This window comes from Caretta caretta, chromosome 1 (assembly GCF_965140235.1).
Source record: "Caretta caretta isolate rCarCar2 chromosome 1, rCarCar1.hap1, whole genome shotgun sequence".
Taxonomy (NCBI): domain Eukaryota; kingdom Metazoa; phylum Chordata; order Testudines; family Cheloniidae; genus Caretta; species Caretta caretta.
In genome coordinates this window covers 188,440,385-188,462,336 of record NC_134206.1, presented here as the reverse complement: position 1 = coordinate 188,462,336, position 21,952 = coordinate 188,440,385, and the positions used below count along the sequence as shown (strand labels likewise).

At 44.1% G+C, this 21,952-nt stretch overlaps 1 protein-coding gene and 1 long non-coding RNA gene across 3 annotated transcripts in view; one reads left to right on the top strand and one right to left on the bottom strand.

Annotated features, from left to right (window-relative positions):
• Positions 1 to 21,952, top strand: part of LOC125644993 (uncharacterized) — a 38,901-nt gene that overhangs the window by 3,222 nt on the left and 13,727 nt on the right. The window lies entirely within an intron of this gene.
• The window catches only part of GABRR3 (gamma-aminobutyric acid type A receptor subunit rho3), a 99,590-nt gene that overhangs the window by 66,525 nt on the left and 11,113 nt on the right, over positions 1 to 21,952 (bottom strand). The window contains exon 2 of one of the 2 annotated variants that reach the window (XM_048869771.2): positions 9,132 to 9,261. The gene's annotated coding sequence lies outside the window, so the exon portion shown is untranslated. Of the gene's footprint in view, positions 1 to 7,539; positions 7,659 to 9,131; positions 9,262 to 21,952 lie in introns of those variants that run through there. The other variant, XM_048869789.2, reaches the window with a different exon arrangement.

The window sequence follows — 21,952 nt, the reverse complement described above, 5'->3', positions numbered from 1 at the left end:
CACACAGTCAACCTGTGGAGCTCTTTGCCAAAGGTTGTTGTGAAGGCCCAGACGATAACGGGTTCAAAAAAGAACTAGATAAGTTCATGGAGGATAGGTCCATCAATGGCTATTAGGCAGGATGGACAGAGATAGTGTCCCTCGCCTTTGTTTGCCAGAAGCTGGGAGTGGGCGACGGGATGGATTACTTGATGATTACCTGTTCTGTTCATTCCCTCTGGGGCACCTGGCATTGGCCACTGTCGGAAGACAGGATGCTGGGCTAGATGGACCTTTCGTCTGACCCAGTATGGCCATTCTTATGTTATGACTCCCTGTATATTGGCTTGTTAACGTGCTGTAGGCAGCATTTCTGTTTCATCTCCTTGCTGGATAGTGGCTTCTGTGCACCATATTTCCAAATCAAAAGCAAAGTAGATCTCATTTTCTCCCACTCTCTTTCTCATTACCTGCACTTCTTGTAATCCTCTGTTTGTCACCTACTCACTCTCCACCATGTGTCTCTTTCCTTGCAGTCCCGTATGCCTGCAGTAGCTTGCCTTTCCTTGGATGCCAAGTGCTGTTAAGTGATTGAAACTGTGAAATATGAAATTGGAACCATGCGCATGCAGTTTCATTCAGTGGATAAAGTGTTAGGGACAGACCCGAGACAGAGCCACATAGAAAAAGTGAGACAGAAATAGACAGAATGACATGTAAGCTGGGCAAGAACTGTTACTGTATGTTTTACAGTGCCTAGCACAATGGGGCCTCTGAGCTGGCTGAGGCCTCTATATTGCTGCCACAATAACAATAATACACAGTAATTAGTAATACTTATATTACACATATATACATATTTGCATATACAAGGAAAGGCAGACACAGAGGAATTCACACAATGAGGCGAAGATGGTAAAATAGAGACAAACAAAAAAAAAGGGGGGGGGAATAACAGACCCACAGAGGAAGACAGAGTGAAAGAGGCACAAAGAAATTTAAATCTTTCCAAGCCTATCGAACAGTACATGTCAACAAACATCAATTTCATTGTACACACACAGCCCAAAAAATATTTACATTAATAACTGAAATGTACAGATAGGCAAAGAAAGAAAAATGCTACTTGAGGATTAAATGTTTGATTGAAGGCTAATTACTTTGTATATTTTTACATATGATGTTGATGATTTGTGTGTTAATGGTTATAAAGCTTTAACATTTTTAATATCAACATCTACTGTCATTAAATAATTATTGTCTGACTCCCACACCCATAATTTCCTGCAAATGTAAACATTTAAATAGATAAAAATAAAAACAAAATGCTTAAAAATAAACATATCTGTTGAAATTATATATAAAAAAATAAAAATAGAATTCTACCAAGACTACATACTGAGAAACCTCTGTAGCAACAACAGAGCCCCATTCCTCTGTTAGAAGCCGTCTAAGCTTTGCTTCCCCTGGACAAAGAATTCTGACCATGATAAAAAACGGAGTTGCTGTGGAACCCAAGATGAATGAATCCCACCCCACCCCCCTTTTTTTAATAGGCTTGTTGCTATTTAATTCATCCTTTCTCCACTGCATAAATACCTCTGCAAAAGTCCTGAGCTCATTTAAAAACTTCCTTGGTCATTGCATTCTTTTCCTAGAAAAGCAATTTAAATGTTCAAAGACCAACAAATTCCTGTTGTCCAAAGGACAGAAACGGCGTGTAATAAACTAAAAAAAAAAAGAAGTGATGGTGCAGATGAGAGCGATTAACTACACATGACCACATGATGGCAGTACAATACACAAAATGGGCCATGAAATGGATTCCCATTGTCAGTAATAGGGGTTGTATATAACCACAGCCTATGCCTATAAAGGTTTGGGGGAGAAAGGGAAAGAGGCCTCTGATTCAGCCAAAGCTTCGCTCTCCTCATAGCCAGTGGGAGGCTGATAATAGCACCCTTAATAGAGCCTGCTGATACCAGCCCTGAGTTTAGCTATGCAACTTATTTTTATACTGAGTACACAGTACAGTGTTGGAAGAAAGAACGAAAAAGAAAGAGAAAGAATGAAAGAAAACAGAGAATGAAAGAAAATGAAAGAGAAAGAGAAAGAAAAAGAAATTAGAGAAAAGAGAGAAAAACACTTTATAGAGGCGAACTGTGTGTATAGAGGGGGTTGGCTAGGCAGAGTGATTCTGCAACAGACAGGAAGAAGAGAACCTCATTCCAAAAGGGCAGTAAAATGAAAGGAGAACCACAAAAGCAGTATAAATGCTAGTAAGAATTTCTGCTAACTAGTTTCAGTGAGGGGAAATGGAAGGATAAGCTCATAAGGGAGAGGAAAGGGCACAATAGTGGGTGAGCAGGTTAAAGGGCAGCCCTTGCTTTCAGTCACACCTCAGCCTGCGTGACATCTGATGAGAGCAGGTATAAGAATAGACATAAGTAAGTTCCTCTTTGAGTGTCCTCTGCATATGACCACACATAGGATGCGCCAGCCGGGTGCAGCTTAGATAGTGGAATTAACTAGCAATGCCTGGTGGAGCAATCACACACGTCTCCCGCCTCTCCCCTTGCCATGCGTGAACATTCTAAGGGTGAGGCTATAAGAGGGTCTCCAATTCTATGGCATATCTGCTGTGTAATATCTGCAAGATCCACCTGTCTGAGGTTATTGATTTCCAATTGTTGCAGAAATGGCACAGGTGGTCTCCAAAGAGGTCTTCAGGTCTGTGTGATAGACCCAGGACAGTTGGGTTCAGCAGAGAGGTAGAAGGCAGATATACTGGCCACTGGATAAGCAGTTTTCTGTTCCCTGACTGACCAGAGCAGGGACTGCTCCAGGCTAATGAGAACACCTGACTCCAATTAACCTGCAAAGCGTCAGGTGAGGCCGCTAATCTAATGTGAACACCTGACTCTAATTAAAGCCCCTCTGATACTATAAAAGGGCTCACTCTGGTCAGGCTGAGGGGAGCCAGAGGAGAGGAAATGTGGCTGAAGGGCTGGGTAATGAAGACAACCTTAAGCCACTGGAAAGGTAGCCCTAAGGTAAGGATGAAGAAGGCATTACAAGAGAGAAGCAGGGATTGCTGTGGGGAAGTGGCCCAGGGAAATGTAGCAACTCTGGCAGTGAAAGGTCGGCTGCCAACAGCTGCTGCCATTAGGGTCCCTGGGCCTGAACCCAGAGCAGAGGGCGGGCCTGGGTTCCCCCCAACCTGCCACTACAGAAACACCTCCTAGGAGGGGAAGACAGGCCCCTATCAGGACAGGAGGCTAAACTGTTTGGGAATAAGCCCATAGGGACAACAGAGACTGTGGGAATTCTCTCACCCACCTCCTTGCTGGCTTGTGATGAAAAGGGCTCAGTAGACTGTAACCCTGGCCCTAGAGAGAGAAGGGCTACGTGGATGGTCGCAGTGAGCCTCTGAGGCTAGCATAAACCGCCTGGAAGCGCGGGACCCACGGGGACAAGGTCAGAGCTGTGCCACATCTGCAAAAGAGGGCATGGCACTGCAGCCACTTCATTTCTTTCCTACCACATCCAGCTGACGGTTCAGGAACTGCTTCACGCTTTGGCCCAAATCCTTCTCTTGAGTGCCTTCTAGGGCTATATCTACAGTTAACGGCAGTGTGTTGAGTACATTCATGCCCCCTAGCACATGTATAAATTGCAACGTAGACTTTGAGGCAGCGCTTAAGTAAGTAAAGACACACCAGAACCTCAGGGTATATACCCTACATGCAAGGTGTCAATTTCAAGCCTTGAGAAGGGTGCAGATCCATATGATGGATCTCAGCAATTACTGTTACAGATTGTTGATGGGTCAAATTGGAACCATCACATCTGAAGGTATGATATCCTCCTCCATGGAGTGAAAGCCCTCCTTATCCTTGGTCTTAGTTCTGATGGTTTGGAATCTGACAAGTCCACAGAATGCCTTTCTGCTCTCATATCAGAGTTCTTTCTGCTCACCAGTTCCTTAACCAGTCTCGGACCACTGGGATCTGATGAACATCTCTCTTGTGAGTTGGCTCTGGGCACAGAGACCCATGCTATCAGGGAGTCTCTACTTGTAGGCTGACGGTTTTGGATCCTTCTTTGGAACCATAGCTTTCTTCAAGCTCAGAACTGCAGCAGATAAGTTCTGTAGAGACTTCTGTTGCTTCTTATCCCCTGATGTATTAGGGGCTGAAGAAGGTCTGTGAAGTGTCTCAGATTCAAGTGAAGGATTGGATCTGGATGGCTTAGCTGCTAATGCCTCTTGGAGCAGTATAGCCTGTAATCTGTTCTGCTACTCCTTATGTGCTCTCCAAGTAAAAGTGGAGCATATGGAGCATTTGATGGAGTGTGTCCCTCTTCTAGGCATGCCAGGCATCTTGTATGCACATCCAACGTCGGGAAGGCCAAAGGGCAGGAGACGTCTTTTAAATCCTGTCATCTGAATTTTCTGATGCAAGATCCCAGAATTGAAGATCAGCACAATCTAAAAACTATGTACACTAAATTATGTTTAAAAACTAATCTTCTGGTCAGGTCAGAATTGAAAACCTGCTACCGCTATGACTGTAAGCGGTACAACCTGTACTGGTCAACACAGGGTGCTGGGCGGTGGTTAATTAACCCAGAAACCTCAGGAAGCGCCAACGGCTTTGGGCTGCTGAGCGCCTGAGGAAGGTAGTGGAACCCTTGATGGAGGAAATGCCATCAAAAGGTGGATGAGCAAATTCACTCAGTGTTTTTGCCAATGACATCCACACAGGACAGACTGGGTCCTTCAGCTGTGGCTGATAATAAATCTAGGAGCCCCGAGCTAGATGTGGCGCCCACTGTAGAAGAGCTAAGCAAGGCCATTGATTTGCTATCAATGTTTTTCAAGGCTCCTGGAAAAGATGGCATCCCAGCGGAAATCCTCAAGTGTGGGAAAGGCTGCATATTACCATATCTTCATCAGCTGCTACTTAACTGCTGGGAAGACGGTGAGGTACCACAAGAGATGTGCAATGCAACGTCACTTTGTATAAAAATAAAGGCGATAAGGGTGACTGCAACAGGTACAGGGGTATCTCGCTACTACGCATAGTGGGAAAAGCTTTCTCAAAAGTTATCTTAATGTGCCTACAACAGCTGGCAAATCGTATCTACCCTGAATCATAGTGTTGGAAGATCAACTATAGACATGATATTTTTCTCTGCGTCAACTCCAAGTTAAAAGTGCATGGCCTTTGTGGACCTAACCAAAGCCTTTGACACAGTCAGCAGAGCAGGTCTATTTGCAATACTAGGATGTCCACCAACCCTGTTAAGTCTTATAGGTTCATTCCACAACAACGTGAGAGCAATTGTCCAGTTTGACGGGTCCACTTCAGACACCTGTGAGATGAAAGCGGAGTGAAGCAAGGATGTGTTCTTGCCCCAGTACTCTTGAACTGTGCATTTAAGGACATGAAAGATGGAGTATATCTCCACACAAGATCAGATGGGAAACTCTTCAACCTGTCCCGACTTAAGTCAAAGACCAAAGTCAAATAGGTGCTAATCAGGGAACTTCTATTTGCTGCTGATGCTGCCCTCATAGCCCACAATAAAAATCTACAACAAGAACTCATAGACTGCCTTTCAAGTACCTGTCAGGTATTTGGTCTCACCATCAGCATCAAGAAAACGGTTGTATTAGGACAGGGGTTTCCACAAGATCCTTCAATTACCTTAAATGCAAACCAGCTACAAGTAGTCCAAAAGTTCAGCTATTTAGGTTCTACAAAAAGAAAAGGAGTACTTGTGGCACCTTAGAGACTAACCAATTTATTTGAGCATAAGCTTTCGTGAGCTACAGCTCACTTCATCGGATGCATACTGTGGAAAGTGTAGAAGATCTTTTTATATACACACAAAGCATGAAAAAATACCTCCTCCCAGCCCACTCTCCTGCTGCTAATAGCTTATCTAAAGTGATTACTCTCCTTACAATGTGTATGATAATCAAAGTGGGCCATTTCCAGTGACCATCAACCTCTCACTGGATGAAGAACTAAATGTTTGCATTGGAAAGGCTGCCACCACCTTTAGCAGACTAACTAAAAGAGCATGGAACAACTCAAAGCTTACCATCAAGACCAAAATTCTAGTGTACCAAGCTTGCATCCTCAGCACTCTCACATATGGTGGGGAAACATGGACAAACATGCCCATAGACAGCAAGCAGCTCTCAACCAAGACACATACATTTGCAATAACTGCCAAAGATCACGCAAATCTTGGATTGGCCTATTCAGTCACATGAGACATTGCAAACCATCTACATCATAGGTTGCAATTCCCACCATCTCTTGCAGACAAAAGGATGCCAGTAACCAATAAAAACTAATCTAAGGCCTTGTCTATGCTGGTGGTAGCATGTATGGTATGTGTAGCTACACACCAGAGTGAAAAGCAGGCTGCGTCCCCACTACACCATGCAGCTACACATGTCAGTGAAAGGGTCTGGCAGCAAGTAGGCAGATGGGAGCGGTTGGAGCCTTTCCCCACTGCTGAAGTCTTTCACTGTGGCAGGGAAAGGCTCTGGCAGTTCTGCACTGCTGGAGCTTTTTCCTGCTGCCAGAGCCTTTTACTGCATTGGGGAAAGGCTCTGGTAGCAGTGAGGCAGCAGGACACTACATTGCTAAAAATAGTAGTGTAAATATGAGACACTCTGCTTGGGCATGTAGAGAACCATGTAGGCATTGATACCACCCAGGCTTATCAGGACTGAAACGGAGATCAGATCTGCAATCTGACTCTGAACATGAACAAATTACACAGCAAAAAGAAAACCACACTGCCAGACAACCATATGAGGAGGACTCTTATCATATGACATTTTATCATTCGGAACCTAATATGGAATTGTGGCCAGAGTGTCAGATTCTGCCGTGGGTAAGATGGCCATACTGGCCCTCCCTCTGGACATTTTCCAGAGCCTCACCCCCTTTTTATGTAAGGAAACCTTCTCCGCCTACTAAGCCAGAAATTTTCAAGTGTCAGATCCTGAAGTCCCAGATCCGTCTGCAAGACACAAGAGTAGAGATCGGTCCCCTCCAATCATCCTGGATATGCTTTTAGAGCAAGAGGAACCAATGTAAGCTGAACATACTCATGAAATGGAACCTGAGTCAGAGGGTCAAATCTCTCCATATTACAGTATGGCTGCCTTTCAGAAGCTGTCCCACAATGCTCCATATTGACAGTTAAATCGGTGCAAGCACTCCTGGTGAGAACGCGCACTGCTGACACAAGGAGCATAGTGTGGACGTTTAAAACAGATTCAATTATCTGCGGTGACTGTACGTTGACCTAACTTAGGTCAACCTAATTTTGTAGTATAAACTTGCCCTGAAACAGAGTTAGTGAGGCAGAGAAATGGAAACAGCTGAAACTGCAGCAAACCCAAGCAAGCATTTAAGAGCCCTAGACATACATCATTACTGGGTTTGTGTTCACTGAAAGGTTCATTTTGTACATTAAAATAGCTCTCTCAATGTAAAATCCTAGCAGAGATGAGGCATAGCTAATTTTTACCTTTAAGTAGCTCTAGTCGAGGTCAACCTCAGGTGGTGAGTATAGGATTAATCTTGACTACCTACAGCAAGGTAAAAAACTACCCATATGCTGCGTCTCCACTATAGCTATCTCAGTGTAAAAGCACACCTTTTTGCAGTGAAGACAAAGCCACGGTTACTAATTCAAAAATTACAGTGGAATAAACATGACAATGAGTAATGAAAAGCCCGTTTTATCCTCACTGACAAGGAAGAGGGGGGACTTTACAACCCACTCAAAGCCCCACCTCTTGCATTTGCCACCTCTTTTCACTTAGCAGTACTAGCAGCAATGGTATTCTGCTTTTTCCATTGCGCATCGTATAGTACACATTACCGTGTTGTGATTATGCAAATACATATACACAAGCAATCACATACACAGATTCACAACACATACCTAGCCAGCAAACTGCAAGATAGCTATTTAAAAACCTGTTCTTATTACTCTCCTGAAGAGTGACTTCAGTAAAATATGATACTGGCTCCCCATATTTACTGTATTACACATATAGGGTGCCAAGTGATTTTGAATTTCGGTTGTGACCAAAAAAACCCCCTTGAATGTCATTGTAATTCATAACTAGAATAATTATGCATTTGTACTGCAGTAGTTCCTAAAGGTTTCAGTCAGGGATCAAGACCCCATTCTGCTAGGTACTGTATACATGTACAACAAAAAGACAGTTTCTGCCACAATAGTCTACATACAGTATTGCCTACTCCTGGAAACAACTTCCAGACTCTGGAAAGGTAAAAATAACTTTCCCGGTTCCTTCTATACCCTGCTTCCACCATGATCACAGAAAGGAACCTTCCAGAGGACAGCCTAAACAATTTCCTCTAATACATTTCTAGGAAAGATGGCTGTAGTTAGCAGAGACTGGTCAGAGAGAGAATTCAATTTACCTTCACTCAATATTGGATACAGTACAAAGAAGCAATTCCATTGCAGCCATAGAACAAGACCTCTCTGCACTTCCCAGCCCAATGTATATCAACTTCCCAGTCCTACTGGGGTTCACTTTCAAACAGCAATATTCTGATCTCTAAAACTTGCCTGACATTAAAAGCTGATCAGTTGAAAATGAGAATATTCACCTGGCTCTGATTTTGTTTGGGGATATAAGATATTTACAGAAATATTGACAGAAATTGCAATGGAGAGAGATTTACAGAGGGACTCATTTACACTTATAGATGGGAGAAATTTTCCCCAAAATTGACCCTTCACATTGATGAATAATAAAAACTATTTCCTGCATGCTGATTTCAGGTTTCCTTGTGAGATTTCCTAATTGATAAAAGGTACAAATGATTGGGCCACAAGCAGATTTGGAGCGTTCATCCTCCCTTTCTATTCCAAGGATAGTTTATACCAACCTAATTTGGAAGTAATTTTCTGGCTGACCGACATTTGTTCCTTGCCACAGTTAATTTCATTTGATTTTCTTTAGGCAAAAGGATTTGGAACAAAACTCAAAAGTAAACATTTGAAATGAAAGGTTTTTAACATGTAATTTAGGATGCTAAAACAAACAATCAAAATATCAGGTATTCCCCTGATTTTACCTTGCTGCAGAATTCATTAAAGATTTGGTAGAAATTAGTTGCATTTTCAGGGTCATGTATTCAGCAATGCAGGATGGCCAGGAACACAGATGTCTGACAGCAGCTAAACTCCTGCAGATTATTCTGTAACCTGAGGGATCAAATTAAGAAAGCAGTATTTAGTTCAAATTCTCTCCAAGCCTAGAATTCTCTGAATCCAAGATACCATTTCTGCACTGAATCCTAGAGACTTTCAGCTGAAAGTGGAGTACTGCTGATGAGTATCCTGAATCTGGGACACAATTCCCTGAAGTTTCTCAGACGCCAGGACTGCACAGGTCCAGAAGTCATAATTAAAGTTTTGCTTCATGTTTTCTGGGCCCAGTGCTTATCTGTACAGACGCATGTTTGGGCACAATTTTGGGGAAAATTTGGGATCTTCTGTATCTTCGCTATGGGAATTGTGGTGATTAGAAGTAAAATGAGAGAGACATTCTATTTCTGAACTTTAAACCATAATTATTTCTGTGTTGGGGCTTGTTTTTTTTTTTTTCCATTTACGTAGCTACTAGCTTTTAGTTAATTGCATTTCATACTTTCCTGTAACTTCAGGTCCACCAAGCCTGGCCCATCTCATCTTATTTAGGCACCGCTTAGGGAATGAATTACCCCCTTCCACCAAACTCTTAAGGGTTGTGGGGTAGCATCCTTAAACATTAAAAGGGGTCCCTGTGGAAAGAACAATGAGCTTGGCTTCACTATATAAGGGCCAACTTCCTGTAGCCACAGCTAGACAAGTAAAGCTCAGATGTAGTTCTTTAGTTTTCTCTGTTTCTACTCTTTCTTTAATAAGCAGCCATTTGTATAAATGCATCTGTAATCTGCGTCTTGATTGTTGACATGAGGGACAGCAGCTGATGTCTTGCAAGACCCTGAAAAGGAAAAACTCCACCCACCACCTACAGGAGAAGAAGAGAAAACACGGTTTCAAGGAAAGCCATCCCATCTCACAATCCTTTGGCCTGTTCCCCTCTTCATTGTCCTCAACTGCTCTCTTTCCTCTGGCTCCTCTCTCTCCTACAAGCAAACTATTTGCCCTACCTTGATCAAAACTTCCCTTACATCCTAATCTGCTTCTCTGATTTTGGGGGGAAATATCTGATGCCTGCATGACCCTCAAAATGACCATCTTCTCTCTCCTCTCCTGTGTCTCCAGAAGCCTTGGGCATGCTGTCTGCTCACATTGCCTTGGCTTCTCAACCAACTCTCTCTCTGATTCCCTCTAACCTGGTTTTCCCCTCTGTGTTTCACCAACTTGCCCTTCCCGGCTAAGTCAAAGGGCACTTTTGTCTTGTTATTTTACTTGATTTTCCTGCTGCTTTCAACACTGATAATCTCTCTCCCCCTTACATTTCTCTCTCCTCTCTGGTCATCTATGACTGTGGCCTCTTCTGGTTTTCCCTCCTACCTCCCTCATTACTCTCATTTGACAGATCCCGATCCTCCCCGACTTTCTCTGTCTTTCACAGAGTTTGTTTTTCTTCCTTTCCTTTGTTCTATACACACTCCGGAGCCCATTCCCCCCAAACAAGTTTTTACTATCAACTCTAAGCCAATGACACCCAGGTCCACTGGAGTAGAATGCAGAGCCCAACGCCTGTTATTCCTACCTTGGATATTCCAGTTTAAGGGTTTAATTGAAAAAAAAATCTGATCTTTCCCCCATCCAATTAGCTAGAAGCAATCTTCCCTGTCCTTGTTATTTAAGGACGTGGCATCCCAGTCCATTTTGCTACTTGTAGCAGCATATCAACGTGCGCTACTGGCCCCAGACTTGAACTACTTAAAAAGGTCCTTGCAAAATAATTTAAAATGTTTATAATCCACTCAGTCCAATTATGGCATCTAAAATACAGGATGAAACCATCCTATATTTTAAATATTTCATTACTACTCAGACCCATCCTTCAGCATCAATCAAACTGCAAAAGCCAAGTTTGCATAATAGAAATCCTCCCTTTTTGTGTTTCAGCTTATGTCCCCCAACTACTCATTGTTCTATACCTTTAGCTGTCTGTGGGTCACTCTTAGTTTGGCATTTTAAATGACCGATAGATTCTGGCATCTCACTAGCAGGACTGCAAAGGCAACCCACGTCCCCCTTCATCAGGAGAGGAAGTGAATGGTGATAATTAAAATCAACAAAAGAAAAACCGGGGGTGGAAAAGCGATGCATGGTAGTTCTGCTGTAGCAGGTGCTATTATATAGAATCTCACAGTGACATTCTTTCTCCCTGAATCCACTGAACTGTTTATCTGCACATGCAAACACCCGATTGGTACACTGAATCCTGGTAAATGTTAGAGCCAATTAGGTGCTCAGGAGTTTATGTATTTTTGCATATAGTCCTGGCTTCTGATATTTTGGAAAATCAGGCCCTAAACTGTTAACAATTATTACATTTTTACTAAACTAGTGCAATGTTTGAGCTGTATGGATGAAAACTGCTGCTTAAATGTGTAAGTACCAATGTCTCCCTTGCTGACTCACTCTCCTGTGAGGTTAGAAAGCTGTTTTCCCTTCAAGGGCATACTGATGTAACCCTACCCCAAAACATTCTAGGACTCAGATAGTCTAATTCAAACCAAGATTTATTGACAGAGGGAAAAACAGATTGAAATTGTGTGGTCCCTTTCCCTTTGAGTCATCTGACATAGTTGTTTTCAAACTTTTTTTTAGCCTGTGACTCATAAAACAAAAAATCATCTTGTGATCTGTCACATGCCATAATCCTTTACAAATTCAAAAGATTGTGGGATTTGGATCATGGGACTAAGATCACTTTCATACCCATTACAGTCTTCACAAATACAATATAGTTACCAACAGCCAGTAGCTGTCAATTAATTTTTTTGAAAATTAACTGATGAACAAAAAGTATGTTTTGTCAGTGGACAGCAAAACAGGAAGTCCTCATGTATAGATCATTTCTGGTCATACAACTCAAATGTTGAAAGTTGGGCAGAAGATATCTGTAGTTTCATCCCTTTGTACTGACAGGCACTGACTTCTGAACCCCTCTAAATAGCTGTTTCTGAACATCTGCAGTCATGCCATGAATTTGTCACCTGACTGCATCATTTGAGAGGGGAATGAGTTTGCTTTGATTTGACTGGCAGCAGCAGATCCCAGCATAACACTAATGACATCCAAGACACAGGGCACAATCAGTTCCCCTAACTATATGTGGCTTGGCAGCTTTTGCTGTTTGCTGTGACACCAAGTATGATGCTCAGAGGGCTTTCATATTTGTAGTATTGTTATTTAATAAAACAGTGTTCTGATTTTGTAAACCCAGAAGCTTTCGTTTGGAAGAATGCAATGGGTTTCTTTTGTAAAAATGGGCCATTGGCCTCCAAAAGGCACAGTGCTCGCTCCTTTTAATAGTGTATGTCTGTATAGATCTACCTTGAACTACAAACCCCATTTTTGTTTTGTGAATACCATTCTTCATTGTGGCCTTTTAACCTCCATCTTGTATTGGAACTATTAGAAGAGGGCTAACAAAAGAGAGCAATCAAGAGTCCATCTGGAGGGCCTTCCATTCAAATGGAAACAAGTAGGACAAGGAGCTGGCTGCTGCCCAGAGGAACCAACTCTCCCAGGTGAGACTGTAACCAAGCAATGGATCACCTGATGAGGGATTTAAGACCACACTCAGGAGGTCACCAGACAAAAAGAACTGGAACTTTCTAAAAGGAAGGCTCTCTCACCAGCCATTTTAGAAGAGACCAGAATAAGAAGGTAAAGATGTGCCAGGGGAGAAGAGGGTCCTGGGACCATAAAAGGACTGACCAAAACGCAAAGGGCTTGCAGAGTGATGAGGTACTGGAGGGAGGGTTTTACATGCAGGTTTTTGCTATTTTTCTGAAGATCTGTATATCTCTTGTGCTTTGTCTGTGAGAAAGATGTGATTGGTTTAAAATTTTCCTTGCAAAATCAGTGTGTCCCTGGCTTTCACTGTCACATAGTCCCTGAAGGGGGAAACAATAATTCAGAGGGGACACGGCATCAATGGAATTCCGGGAGCATGCAAGAGCTATTGGGGAGGCTTGGGAAAGCCGACACTAATGACAGGTTCTAGGCAGGGAAACCTGTAGAGCAAGAGACAGCTACAGGCACGGGGACAGAAAGCAAGATGTTGGGCTCCTGACTCTAGCAAAATGGCAAATTCCAGGATAAAAAGGAAGAATTCCATGGCATATTAGAAACGGGACCAATATCATGACCATGGAATGGCAGAGTCCTCAGGGGCTTGATTGAGATGAATCACAATTCTTAAGAGATAGTGTTTCAGACTCCCTGCAGATTCACGAAGGCATCACTGAATCAGTTTATGCTTGCTTCACTTTTTCAAATTTCTACCTACAACCTAAGTTCCTCTAAGCTGTGCGGCTGGGTGCTGCCCAGCAAGTTATCAAGGGCCGCGCACCTCAGGTGTCCCTCCGTCCACTGCCATGCTGCTCCTGCCCTCTGCCTTGGAGCTTCTCCCAGGAGCCTCCTGATGTCAGGGTGTCCCCCCGCCCCTGTACCCCATCTCTGCAGAGCTGGGGGGACGGGGATGTGACAGGGCTCAGGAGTGGGAGGGAGGGAGCTTGCTCTCGGCTGCTGCTGCTGTGTCTGCTTTGAGTGCTGATCTACTTAAAAGGGCTGAAAATCATAGGGCTGAAAAGAAACAGCGCTCAGGATTTTAGTGAGGCTTCACCATTCAGGCTGCATTTTGCCATAATCTGAAATTCTGTGCTTTAATTACAACAACCCGAGTTTCTATCTTTTTCCATTGTGAATACAGAGTCATAACACTGTAAATTGATGTGTAAACACTAGAATGACAGTAACCTCCACAGAGCTGCCTCTCATGGAGAGAGAGGGCTGGGTCCTCTGTAGAAGAAGAAGAAAAAGGCCCCTTTCAGTGAGGAATGCAGTCTGGGAGATGTGTTCTCCCATCCTGGATCCATGTTGCCCAGGACTGGGGCAATGGCCTGACTTCTCTATAGGCTCCCAGCTTTATGTCAGAGCTATCAGCCAGGTCTCCAGGTTCTTGCGCATGGCATAAGGATACTTTAAGTTTTAGTCCCCTGACTATAACTCAGAATGGGAGGAAGCCACTCCACTTCCCCCAAAACTCAATGGAATACTCTATATACACATTTCTTTCTCAATATCATCCTCCTGTGCCCACGTATACACACTGGGGCTTTAAGGAAAAGCACCATATAGTGTGAGAGTTAGCAATATTGATTACCTGAAGGATGCCCCAGGACAGCTGCAGTCCACTGGGGAGTCCTGCCAGGCTGTGAACATACTTAAAGGGGCAACACACATCTCTCTCACACACACTGTGTGTGTGTGTTTCTCTCTCTCTCTCACACACATACACAGTCTTTCACACTCACCTCCCAACAAGTACTTGTATTGTTGTTAATTCTTGATACTTCCTGCAATGCATATATAGTCTCTGTAATTTTATTATTTCAAAATGCTGTTATTTGAGTTTTTTGACTGGTCTATGCATTTCATAATTTTTATTTCTCTCTTACACTTAAATTTGATTCTCTGAGAAGTGAGTTCTAAAATGCCTAACCTGTCCTGGCTGAAGTAATTATTCCTATGGTAACTTTTAAAAAATATATATTATATCTAGGTTTTTTGTTTCTACTGGTGGCACACATCTGCTCATTACCTCGATAATTTGGTGCACATAACAAAATTCATTCTGCACATGGATAGAAAAAAATAGAAGGAACATTGCTTACAAGTATACAAGCTAGAAACATTTTTTTTTAAATGGAAGGAATAAAAAGAAAGGGTGGTCATGACCCCCAGTGAAACTTCTTCATAACACACAGATCCAAGTTGAGAACCCTAGGACAGATAATTTTTTTAATTAAAAATGTACTTTTGATTTTCCATGTTTGGATTTGTAAGTGTAAATTTAATTCAGAATTACGGTATTAAATGTTGTTTGTTGAAAAAAACTACAATTTTCTCTCAAAGTTCTTCTGCCCTTTAAAGAAATCACTTATAAAAATTTATCTTAATCCCATCTAGAAACAATTTTTGGCCTAGGAAACATCTTCTCCTATCATATACCCAGCATATACTCCATGAAAGATTAATCCAACTCCCCCCTTGCATGTCTTCACCAAGTGCACACAAGACAAAGTGTTTTTTTTGTGCCAAGAACTCTTGAAGAAAATAGTCTGTATTATTATTTCTCCGTTCTCACTATCCTCTAGTTTATTAGCTTTACTCATCTGGAGAAAAAATATTGAGGCACTTAGGAGACCAGTAACCCCTAATTATTAGGGATTATAATAGGCTGCACAAGGGATATCATTAAAAGTTCAGTGTTGAGACCAACAATTATAAACATTTTGCAGTAATGGTTTCTGTAAATTGTAATTAAGTCCATTGGGCTTTATTAGGAAATCAGAATGTTTTTAGCACACAACAGTATTAATGGTATTATAAGATCTCTGTAATGATATTAGAAACCATTCTGATCAAAATAATGAGGGGCTGCTGGCTAGCTCATTCAGAGAATTTATAATGGAATTACTCTAGATTCCTGATTTTAAGTAGGCCTGGGTAGTTCAGGGAATGGCAGTGAGATATGAAACCTTTTAACTCTGGCCAGTAGTGACATAAAGTTATTTCCATTTTACAAGTCTTTGGCAACCTCTGTAAAACAGGTTAATACAATTCTAAGTAAAAGTCTTTTAATTACATCAAAAGGCTCTTATTTCATGAGACTCTCAATACTATTGGTACAAGGGCTGTCAAGCGATTAAAAAATTTATTTCAATTAATAGCAATTAATAACACTGTTAAACAACAATAGAATACCATTTATTTAAACATTTTGGATGTTTTCTATATTTTCAAATATATTGATTTCAGTTACAACACAGAATAAAAGTGCAGAGTGCTCATTTTATATTTATTTTTGATTACAAGTATTTGCACTGTAAAAAAAACAAAAAATAACGACAAATTTCAGAGTAGCAGCCGTGTTAGTCTGTATTCGCAAAAAGAAGAGTACTACTTGTGGCACCTTAGGGTTTGTCTACACTATGAAATCAGGTCGAATTTATAGAAGTCGTTTTTTTAGAAATCGGTTTTATATATTCGAGTGTGTGTGTCCCCACAGAAAATGCTCTAAGGGCATTAAGTGCATTAACTCGGCGGAGTGCTTCCACAGTACCGAGGCAAGCGTCGACTTCCGGAGCGCTGCACTGTGGGTAGCTATCCCACAGTTCCCGCAGTCTCCGCCGCCCATTGGAATTCTGGGTTGAGATCCCAATGCCTGATGGGGCTAAAACATTGTCACGGGTGGTTCTGGGTACATATCATCAGGCCCCCGTTACCTCCCTCCCTCCCTCCGTGAAAGCAGCAGACGACAATTGTTTTGCGCCTTTTTTCTTGAGTTACCTGTGCAGACGCCATACCACGGCAAGCATGGAGCCCGCTCAGGTAACCGTCACCATATGTCCCCTAGGTGCTGGCAGACGTGGTATGCATTGCTACACAGCAGCAGCAACCCCTTGCCTTGTGGCAGCAGACAGTACAATAGGACTGCTGGCCGTCATCGTCATGTCCGAGGTGCTCCTGGCCACATCGGCCAGGAGCGCCTGGGCAGACATGGGTGCAGGGACTACATTAGAAGTGACTTGACCAGGTCATTCTCTTTGGTCCTGCAGTCAGTCCTATTGAACCATCTTATGGTGAGCAGGCAGGCGATACAGATTGCTAGCAGTCCTATTGTACCATCTTCTGCCGAGCAGCCATGAGATGTGGATGGCTTGCAGTCCTTCTGCACCGTCTGCTGCCAGCCAAAGATGTAAAAGATAGATGGAGTGTATCAAAACAAGAAATAGACCAGATTTGTTTTGTACTCATTTGCTTCCCCCCCTCCCCTGTCTAGGGGACTCATTCTTCTAGATCACACTGCAGTCACTCACAGAGAAGGTGCAGCGAAGTAAATCTAGCCATGTATCAATCAGAGGCCAGACCAACCTACTTGTTTCAATAAGAACAATTACTTAGGTGCATCATTTCTTACTGGAACCCTCCGTGAAGTCCTGCCTGAAATACTCCTTGATGTAAAGCCACCCCCTTTGTTGATTTTAATTCCCTGTAAGCCATGTCATCAGTTGCCCCTCTCTCCGTCAGAGCAACGGCAGACAATCGTTCCGCACCTTTTTTCTGTGCGGACACCATACCAAGGCAAGCATGGAGGCCGCTCAGCTCACTTTGACAATTAGGAGCACATTAAACACCACACGCATTATCCAAGCAGTATATGCAGAACCAGAACCTGGCAGAGCGATACCAGGCGAGGAGGCGACGTCAGCGCGGTCGCGTGAGTGATCAGGACATGGACACAGATTTCTCTGAAAGCATGGGCCCTGCCAATGCATGCATCATGGTGCTAATGGGGCAGGTTCATGCTGTGGAACGCCGATTCTGGGCTCGGGAAACAAGCACAGACTGGTGGGACCGCATAGTGTTGCGGGTCGGGGACGATTCCCAGTGGCTGCGAAACTTTCACATGCGTAAGGGCACTTTCATGGAACTTTGTGACTTGCTTTCCCCTGCCCTGAAGCGCATGAATACCAAGATGAGAGCAGCCCTCACAGTTGAGAAGCAAGTGGCAATAGCCCTGTGGAAGCTTGCAGTGCCAGACAGCTACCGGTCAGTTGGGAAACAATTTGGAGTGAGCAAATCTACTGTGGGGGCTGCTGTGATTCAAGTAGCCCACGCAATCAAAGATCTGCTGATATCAAGGGTAGTGACCCTGGGAAATGTGCAGGTCATAGTGGATGGCTTTGCTGCAATGGGATTCCCTAACTGTGGTGGGGCCATAGACAGAACCCATATCCCTATCTTGGCACCGGAGCACCAAGCCGCCGAGTACATAAACTGCAAGGGGTACTTTTCAATGGTGCTGCAAGCTCTGGTGGATCATAAGGGACGTTTCACTAACATCAACGTGGGATGGCCAGGAAAGGTACATGACGCTCGCATCTTCAGGAACTCTGGTCTGTTTCAAAAGCTGCAGGAAGGGACTTTATTCCCAGACCAGAAAATAACCATTGGGGATGTTGAAATGCCTATAGTTATCCTTGGGGACCCAGCCTACCCCTTAATGCCATGGCTCATGAAGCCATACACAGGCAGCCTGGACAGTAGTCAGGAGCTGTTCAACTACAGGCTGAGCAAGTGCAGAATGGTGGTAGAATGTGCATTTGGATGTTTAAAGGCGCGCTGGCGCAGTTTACTGACTCGCTTCGACCTCAGCGAAACCAATATTCCCACTGTTATTACTGCTTGCTGTGCGCTCCACAATATCTTTGAGAGTAAGGGGGAGACGTTTATGGCGGGGTGGGAGGTTGAGGCAAATCACCTGGCTGCTGGTTACGCGCAGCCAGACACCAGGGCGGTTAGAAGAGCACAGGAGGGCGCGGTGCGCATCAGAAAAGCTTTGAAAACCAGTTTCATGACTGAACAGGCTGCGGTGTGAAAGTCCTGTTTGTTTCTCCTTGATGAAACCCCCTGCCCCTTGATTCACTCTACTTCCCTGTAAGCTAACCATCCTCCCCTCCTCCCTTCGATCACTGCTTGCAGAGTCAATGAAGTCATTGTTGCTTCACATTCATGCATTCTTTATTCATTCATCACACAAATAGGGGGATGACTACTAAGGTAACCCAGGAGGAGTGGTGGAGGAGGTAAGGAAAATGCGACACAGCACTTTAAAAGTTTACAACTTTAAAATTTATTGAATGCCAGTCTTCTGTTTTTTGGGCAATCCTCTGTGGTGGAGTGGCTGGTTGGCCAGAGGCCCCCCCACCGCGTTCTTGGGCTTCTGGATGAGGAAGCTATGGAACTTGGGGAGGAGGGTGGTTGGTTACACAGGGGCTGTAGCGGCAGTCTGTGCTCCAGCTGCCTTTGCTGCAGCTCAACCATACACTGGAGCATATTGTTTTGATCCTCCGGCAGCCTCAGCATTGAATCCTGCCTCCTCTCATCACGCTGCCACCACATTTGAGCTTCAGCCCTGTCTTCAGCCCGCCACTTACTCTCTTCAGCCCACCATGTCTCCTCCCGGTCATTTTGTGCTTTCCTGTACTCTGACATTATTTGCCTCCACGCATTCGTCTGTGCTCTGTCAGTAAGGGAGGACAGCATGAGCTCAGAGAACATTTCATCACAAGTGCGTTTTTTTTTCTTTCTAATCTTCCGTAGCCTCTGGGAAGGAGAAGATCCTGTGATCACTGAAGCACATGCAGCTGGTGGAGAAAAAAAAAGGGACAGCGGTATTTAAAAAGACACATTTTATAAAACAGTGGCTACACTCTTTCAGGGTAAACCTTGCTGTTAACATTACATACATAGCACATGTGCTTTCATTACAAGGTCGCATTTTGCCTCCCCCCACCGCTTGGCTACCCCCTCAACCCTCCTCCCTCCCCGTGGCTAACAGCGGGGAACATTTCTGTTCAGCCACAGGCAAACAGCCCAGCAGGAATGGGCACCTCTGAGTGTCCCCTGAAGAAAAGCACCCTATTTCAACCAGGTGACCATGAATGGTCAATTTCCTGGGGACAATTTCCTGGCACAAGTGCTAGAGGAGCCAACTGGGGGGGGGGCGCTTTTCTTGACCTGCTGCTCACAAAGTGGGGGAAGCAAAAGTGGATGGGAATCTGGGAGGCAGTGACCATGAGTTGGTTGAGTTCAGGATCCTGACGCAGGGAAGGAAGGTAAGCAGCAGGATACGAACCCTGGACTTCAGGAAAGCAGACTTCGACTCCCTCAGGGAACGGATGGCCAGGATCCCCTGGGGGACTAACTTGAAGGGGAAAGGAGTCCAGGAGAGCTGGCTGTATTTCAAGGAATCCCTGTTGAGGTTACAGGGACAAACCATCCCGATGAGTCGAAAGAATAGTAAATATGGCAGGCGACCAGCTTGGCTTAATGGTGAAATCCTAGCAGATCTTAAACATAAAAAAGAGGCTTACAAGAAGTAGAAGATTGGACATATGACCAGGGAAGAGTATAAAAATATTGCTCGGGCATGTAGGAATGATATCAGGAGGGCCAAATCGCACCTGGAGCTGCAGCTAGCCAGAGATGTCAAGAGTAACAAGAAGGGTTTCTTCAGGTATGTTGGCAACAAGAAGAAAGCCAAGGAAAGTGTGGGCCCCTTACTGAATGAGGGAGGCAACCTAGTGACAGAGGATGTGGAAAAAGCTAATGTACTCAATGCTTTTTTTGCCTCTGTTTTCACTAACAAGGTCAGCTCCCAGACTGCTGCGCTGGGCATCGCAAAATGGGGAAGAGATGGCCAGCCCTCTGTGGAGATAGAGGTGGTTAGGGACTATTTAGAAAAGCTGGACGTGCACAAGTCCATGGGGCCGGACGAGTTGCATCCGAGAGTGCTGAAGGAATTGGCGGCTGTGATTGCAGAGCCATTGGCCATTATCTTTGAAAACTCGTGGCGAACGGGGGAAGTCCCGGATGACTGGAAAAAGGCTAATGTAGTGCCAATCTTTAAAAAAGGGAAGAAGGAGGATCCTGGGAACTACAGGCCAGTCAACCTCACCTCAGTCCCTGGAAAAATCATGGAGCAGGTCCTCAAAGAATCAATCCTGAAGCACTTGCATGAGAGGAAAGTGATCAGGAACAGCCAGCATGGATTCACCAAGGGAAGGTCATGCCTGACTAATCTAATCGCCTTTTATGATGAGATTACTGGTTCTGTGGATGAAGGGAAAGCAGTGGATGTATTGTTTCTTGACTTTAGCAAAGCTTTTGACACGGTCTCCCACAGTATTCTTGTCAGCAAGTTAAGGAAGTATGGGCTGGATGAATGCACTATAAGGTGGGTAGAAAGCTGGCTAGATTGTCGGGCTCAACGGGTAGTTATCAATGGTTCCATGTCTAGTTGGCAGCCGGTATCAAGTGGAGTGCCCCAAGGGTCGGTCCTGGGGCCGGTTTTGTTCAATATCTTCATAAATGATCTGGAGGATGGTGTGGATTGCACTCTCAGCAAATTTGCGGATGATACTAAACTGGGAGGAGTGGTAGATACGCTGGAGGGTAGGGATAGGATACAGAAGGACCTAGACAAATTGGAGGATTGGGCCAAAAGAAATCTGATGAGGTTCAATAAGGATAAGTGCAGGGTCCTGCACTTAGGACGGAAGAATCCCATGCACCGCTACAGACTAGGGACCGAATGGCTAGGCAGCAGTTCTGCGGAAAAGGACCTAGGGGTGACAGTGGACGAGAAGCTGGATATGAGTCAGCAGTGTGCCCTTGTTGCCAAGAAGGCCAATGGCATTTTGGGATGTATAAGTAGGGGCATAGCGAGCAGATCGAGGGACGTGATCGTTCCCCTCTATTCGACATTGGTGAGGCCTCATCTGGAGTACTGTGTCCAGTTTTGGGCCCCACACTTCAAGAAGGATGTGGATAAATTGGAGAGAGTCCAGCGAAGGGCAACAAAAATGATTAGGGGTCTGGAACACATGAGTTATGAGGAGAGGCTGAGGGAGCTGGGATTGTTTAGCCTGCAGAAGAGAAGAATGAGGGGGGATTTGATAGCTGCTTTCAACTACCTGAAAGGGGGTTCCAAAGAGGATGGCTCTAGACTGTTCTCAATGGTAGCAGATGACAGAACGAGGAGTAATGGTCTCAAGCTGCAGTGGGGGAGGTTTAGATTGGATATTAGGAAAAACGTTTTCACTAAGAGGGTGGTGAAACACTGGAATGC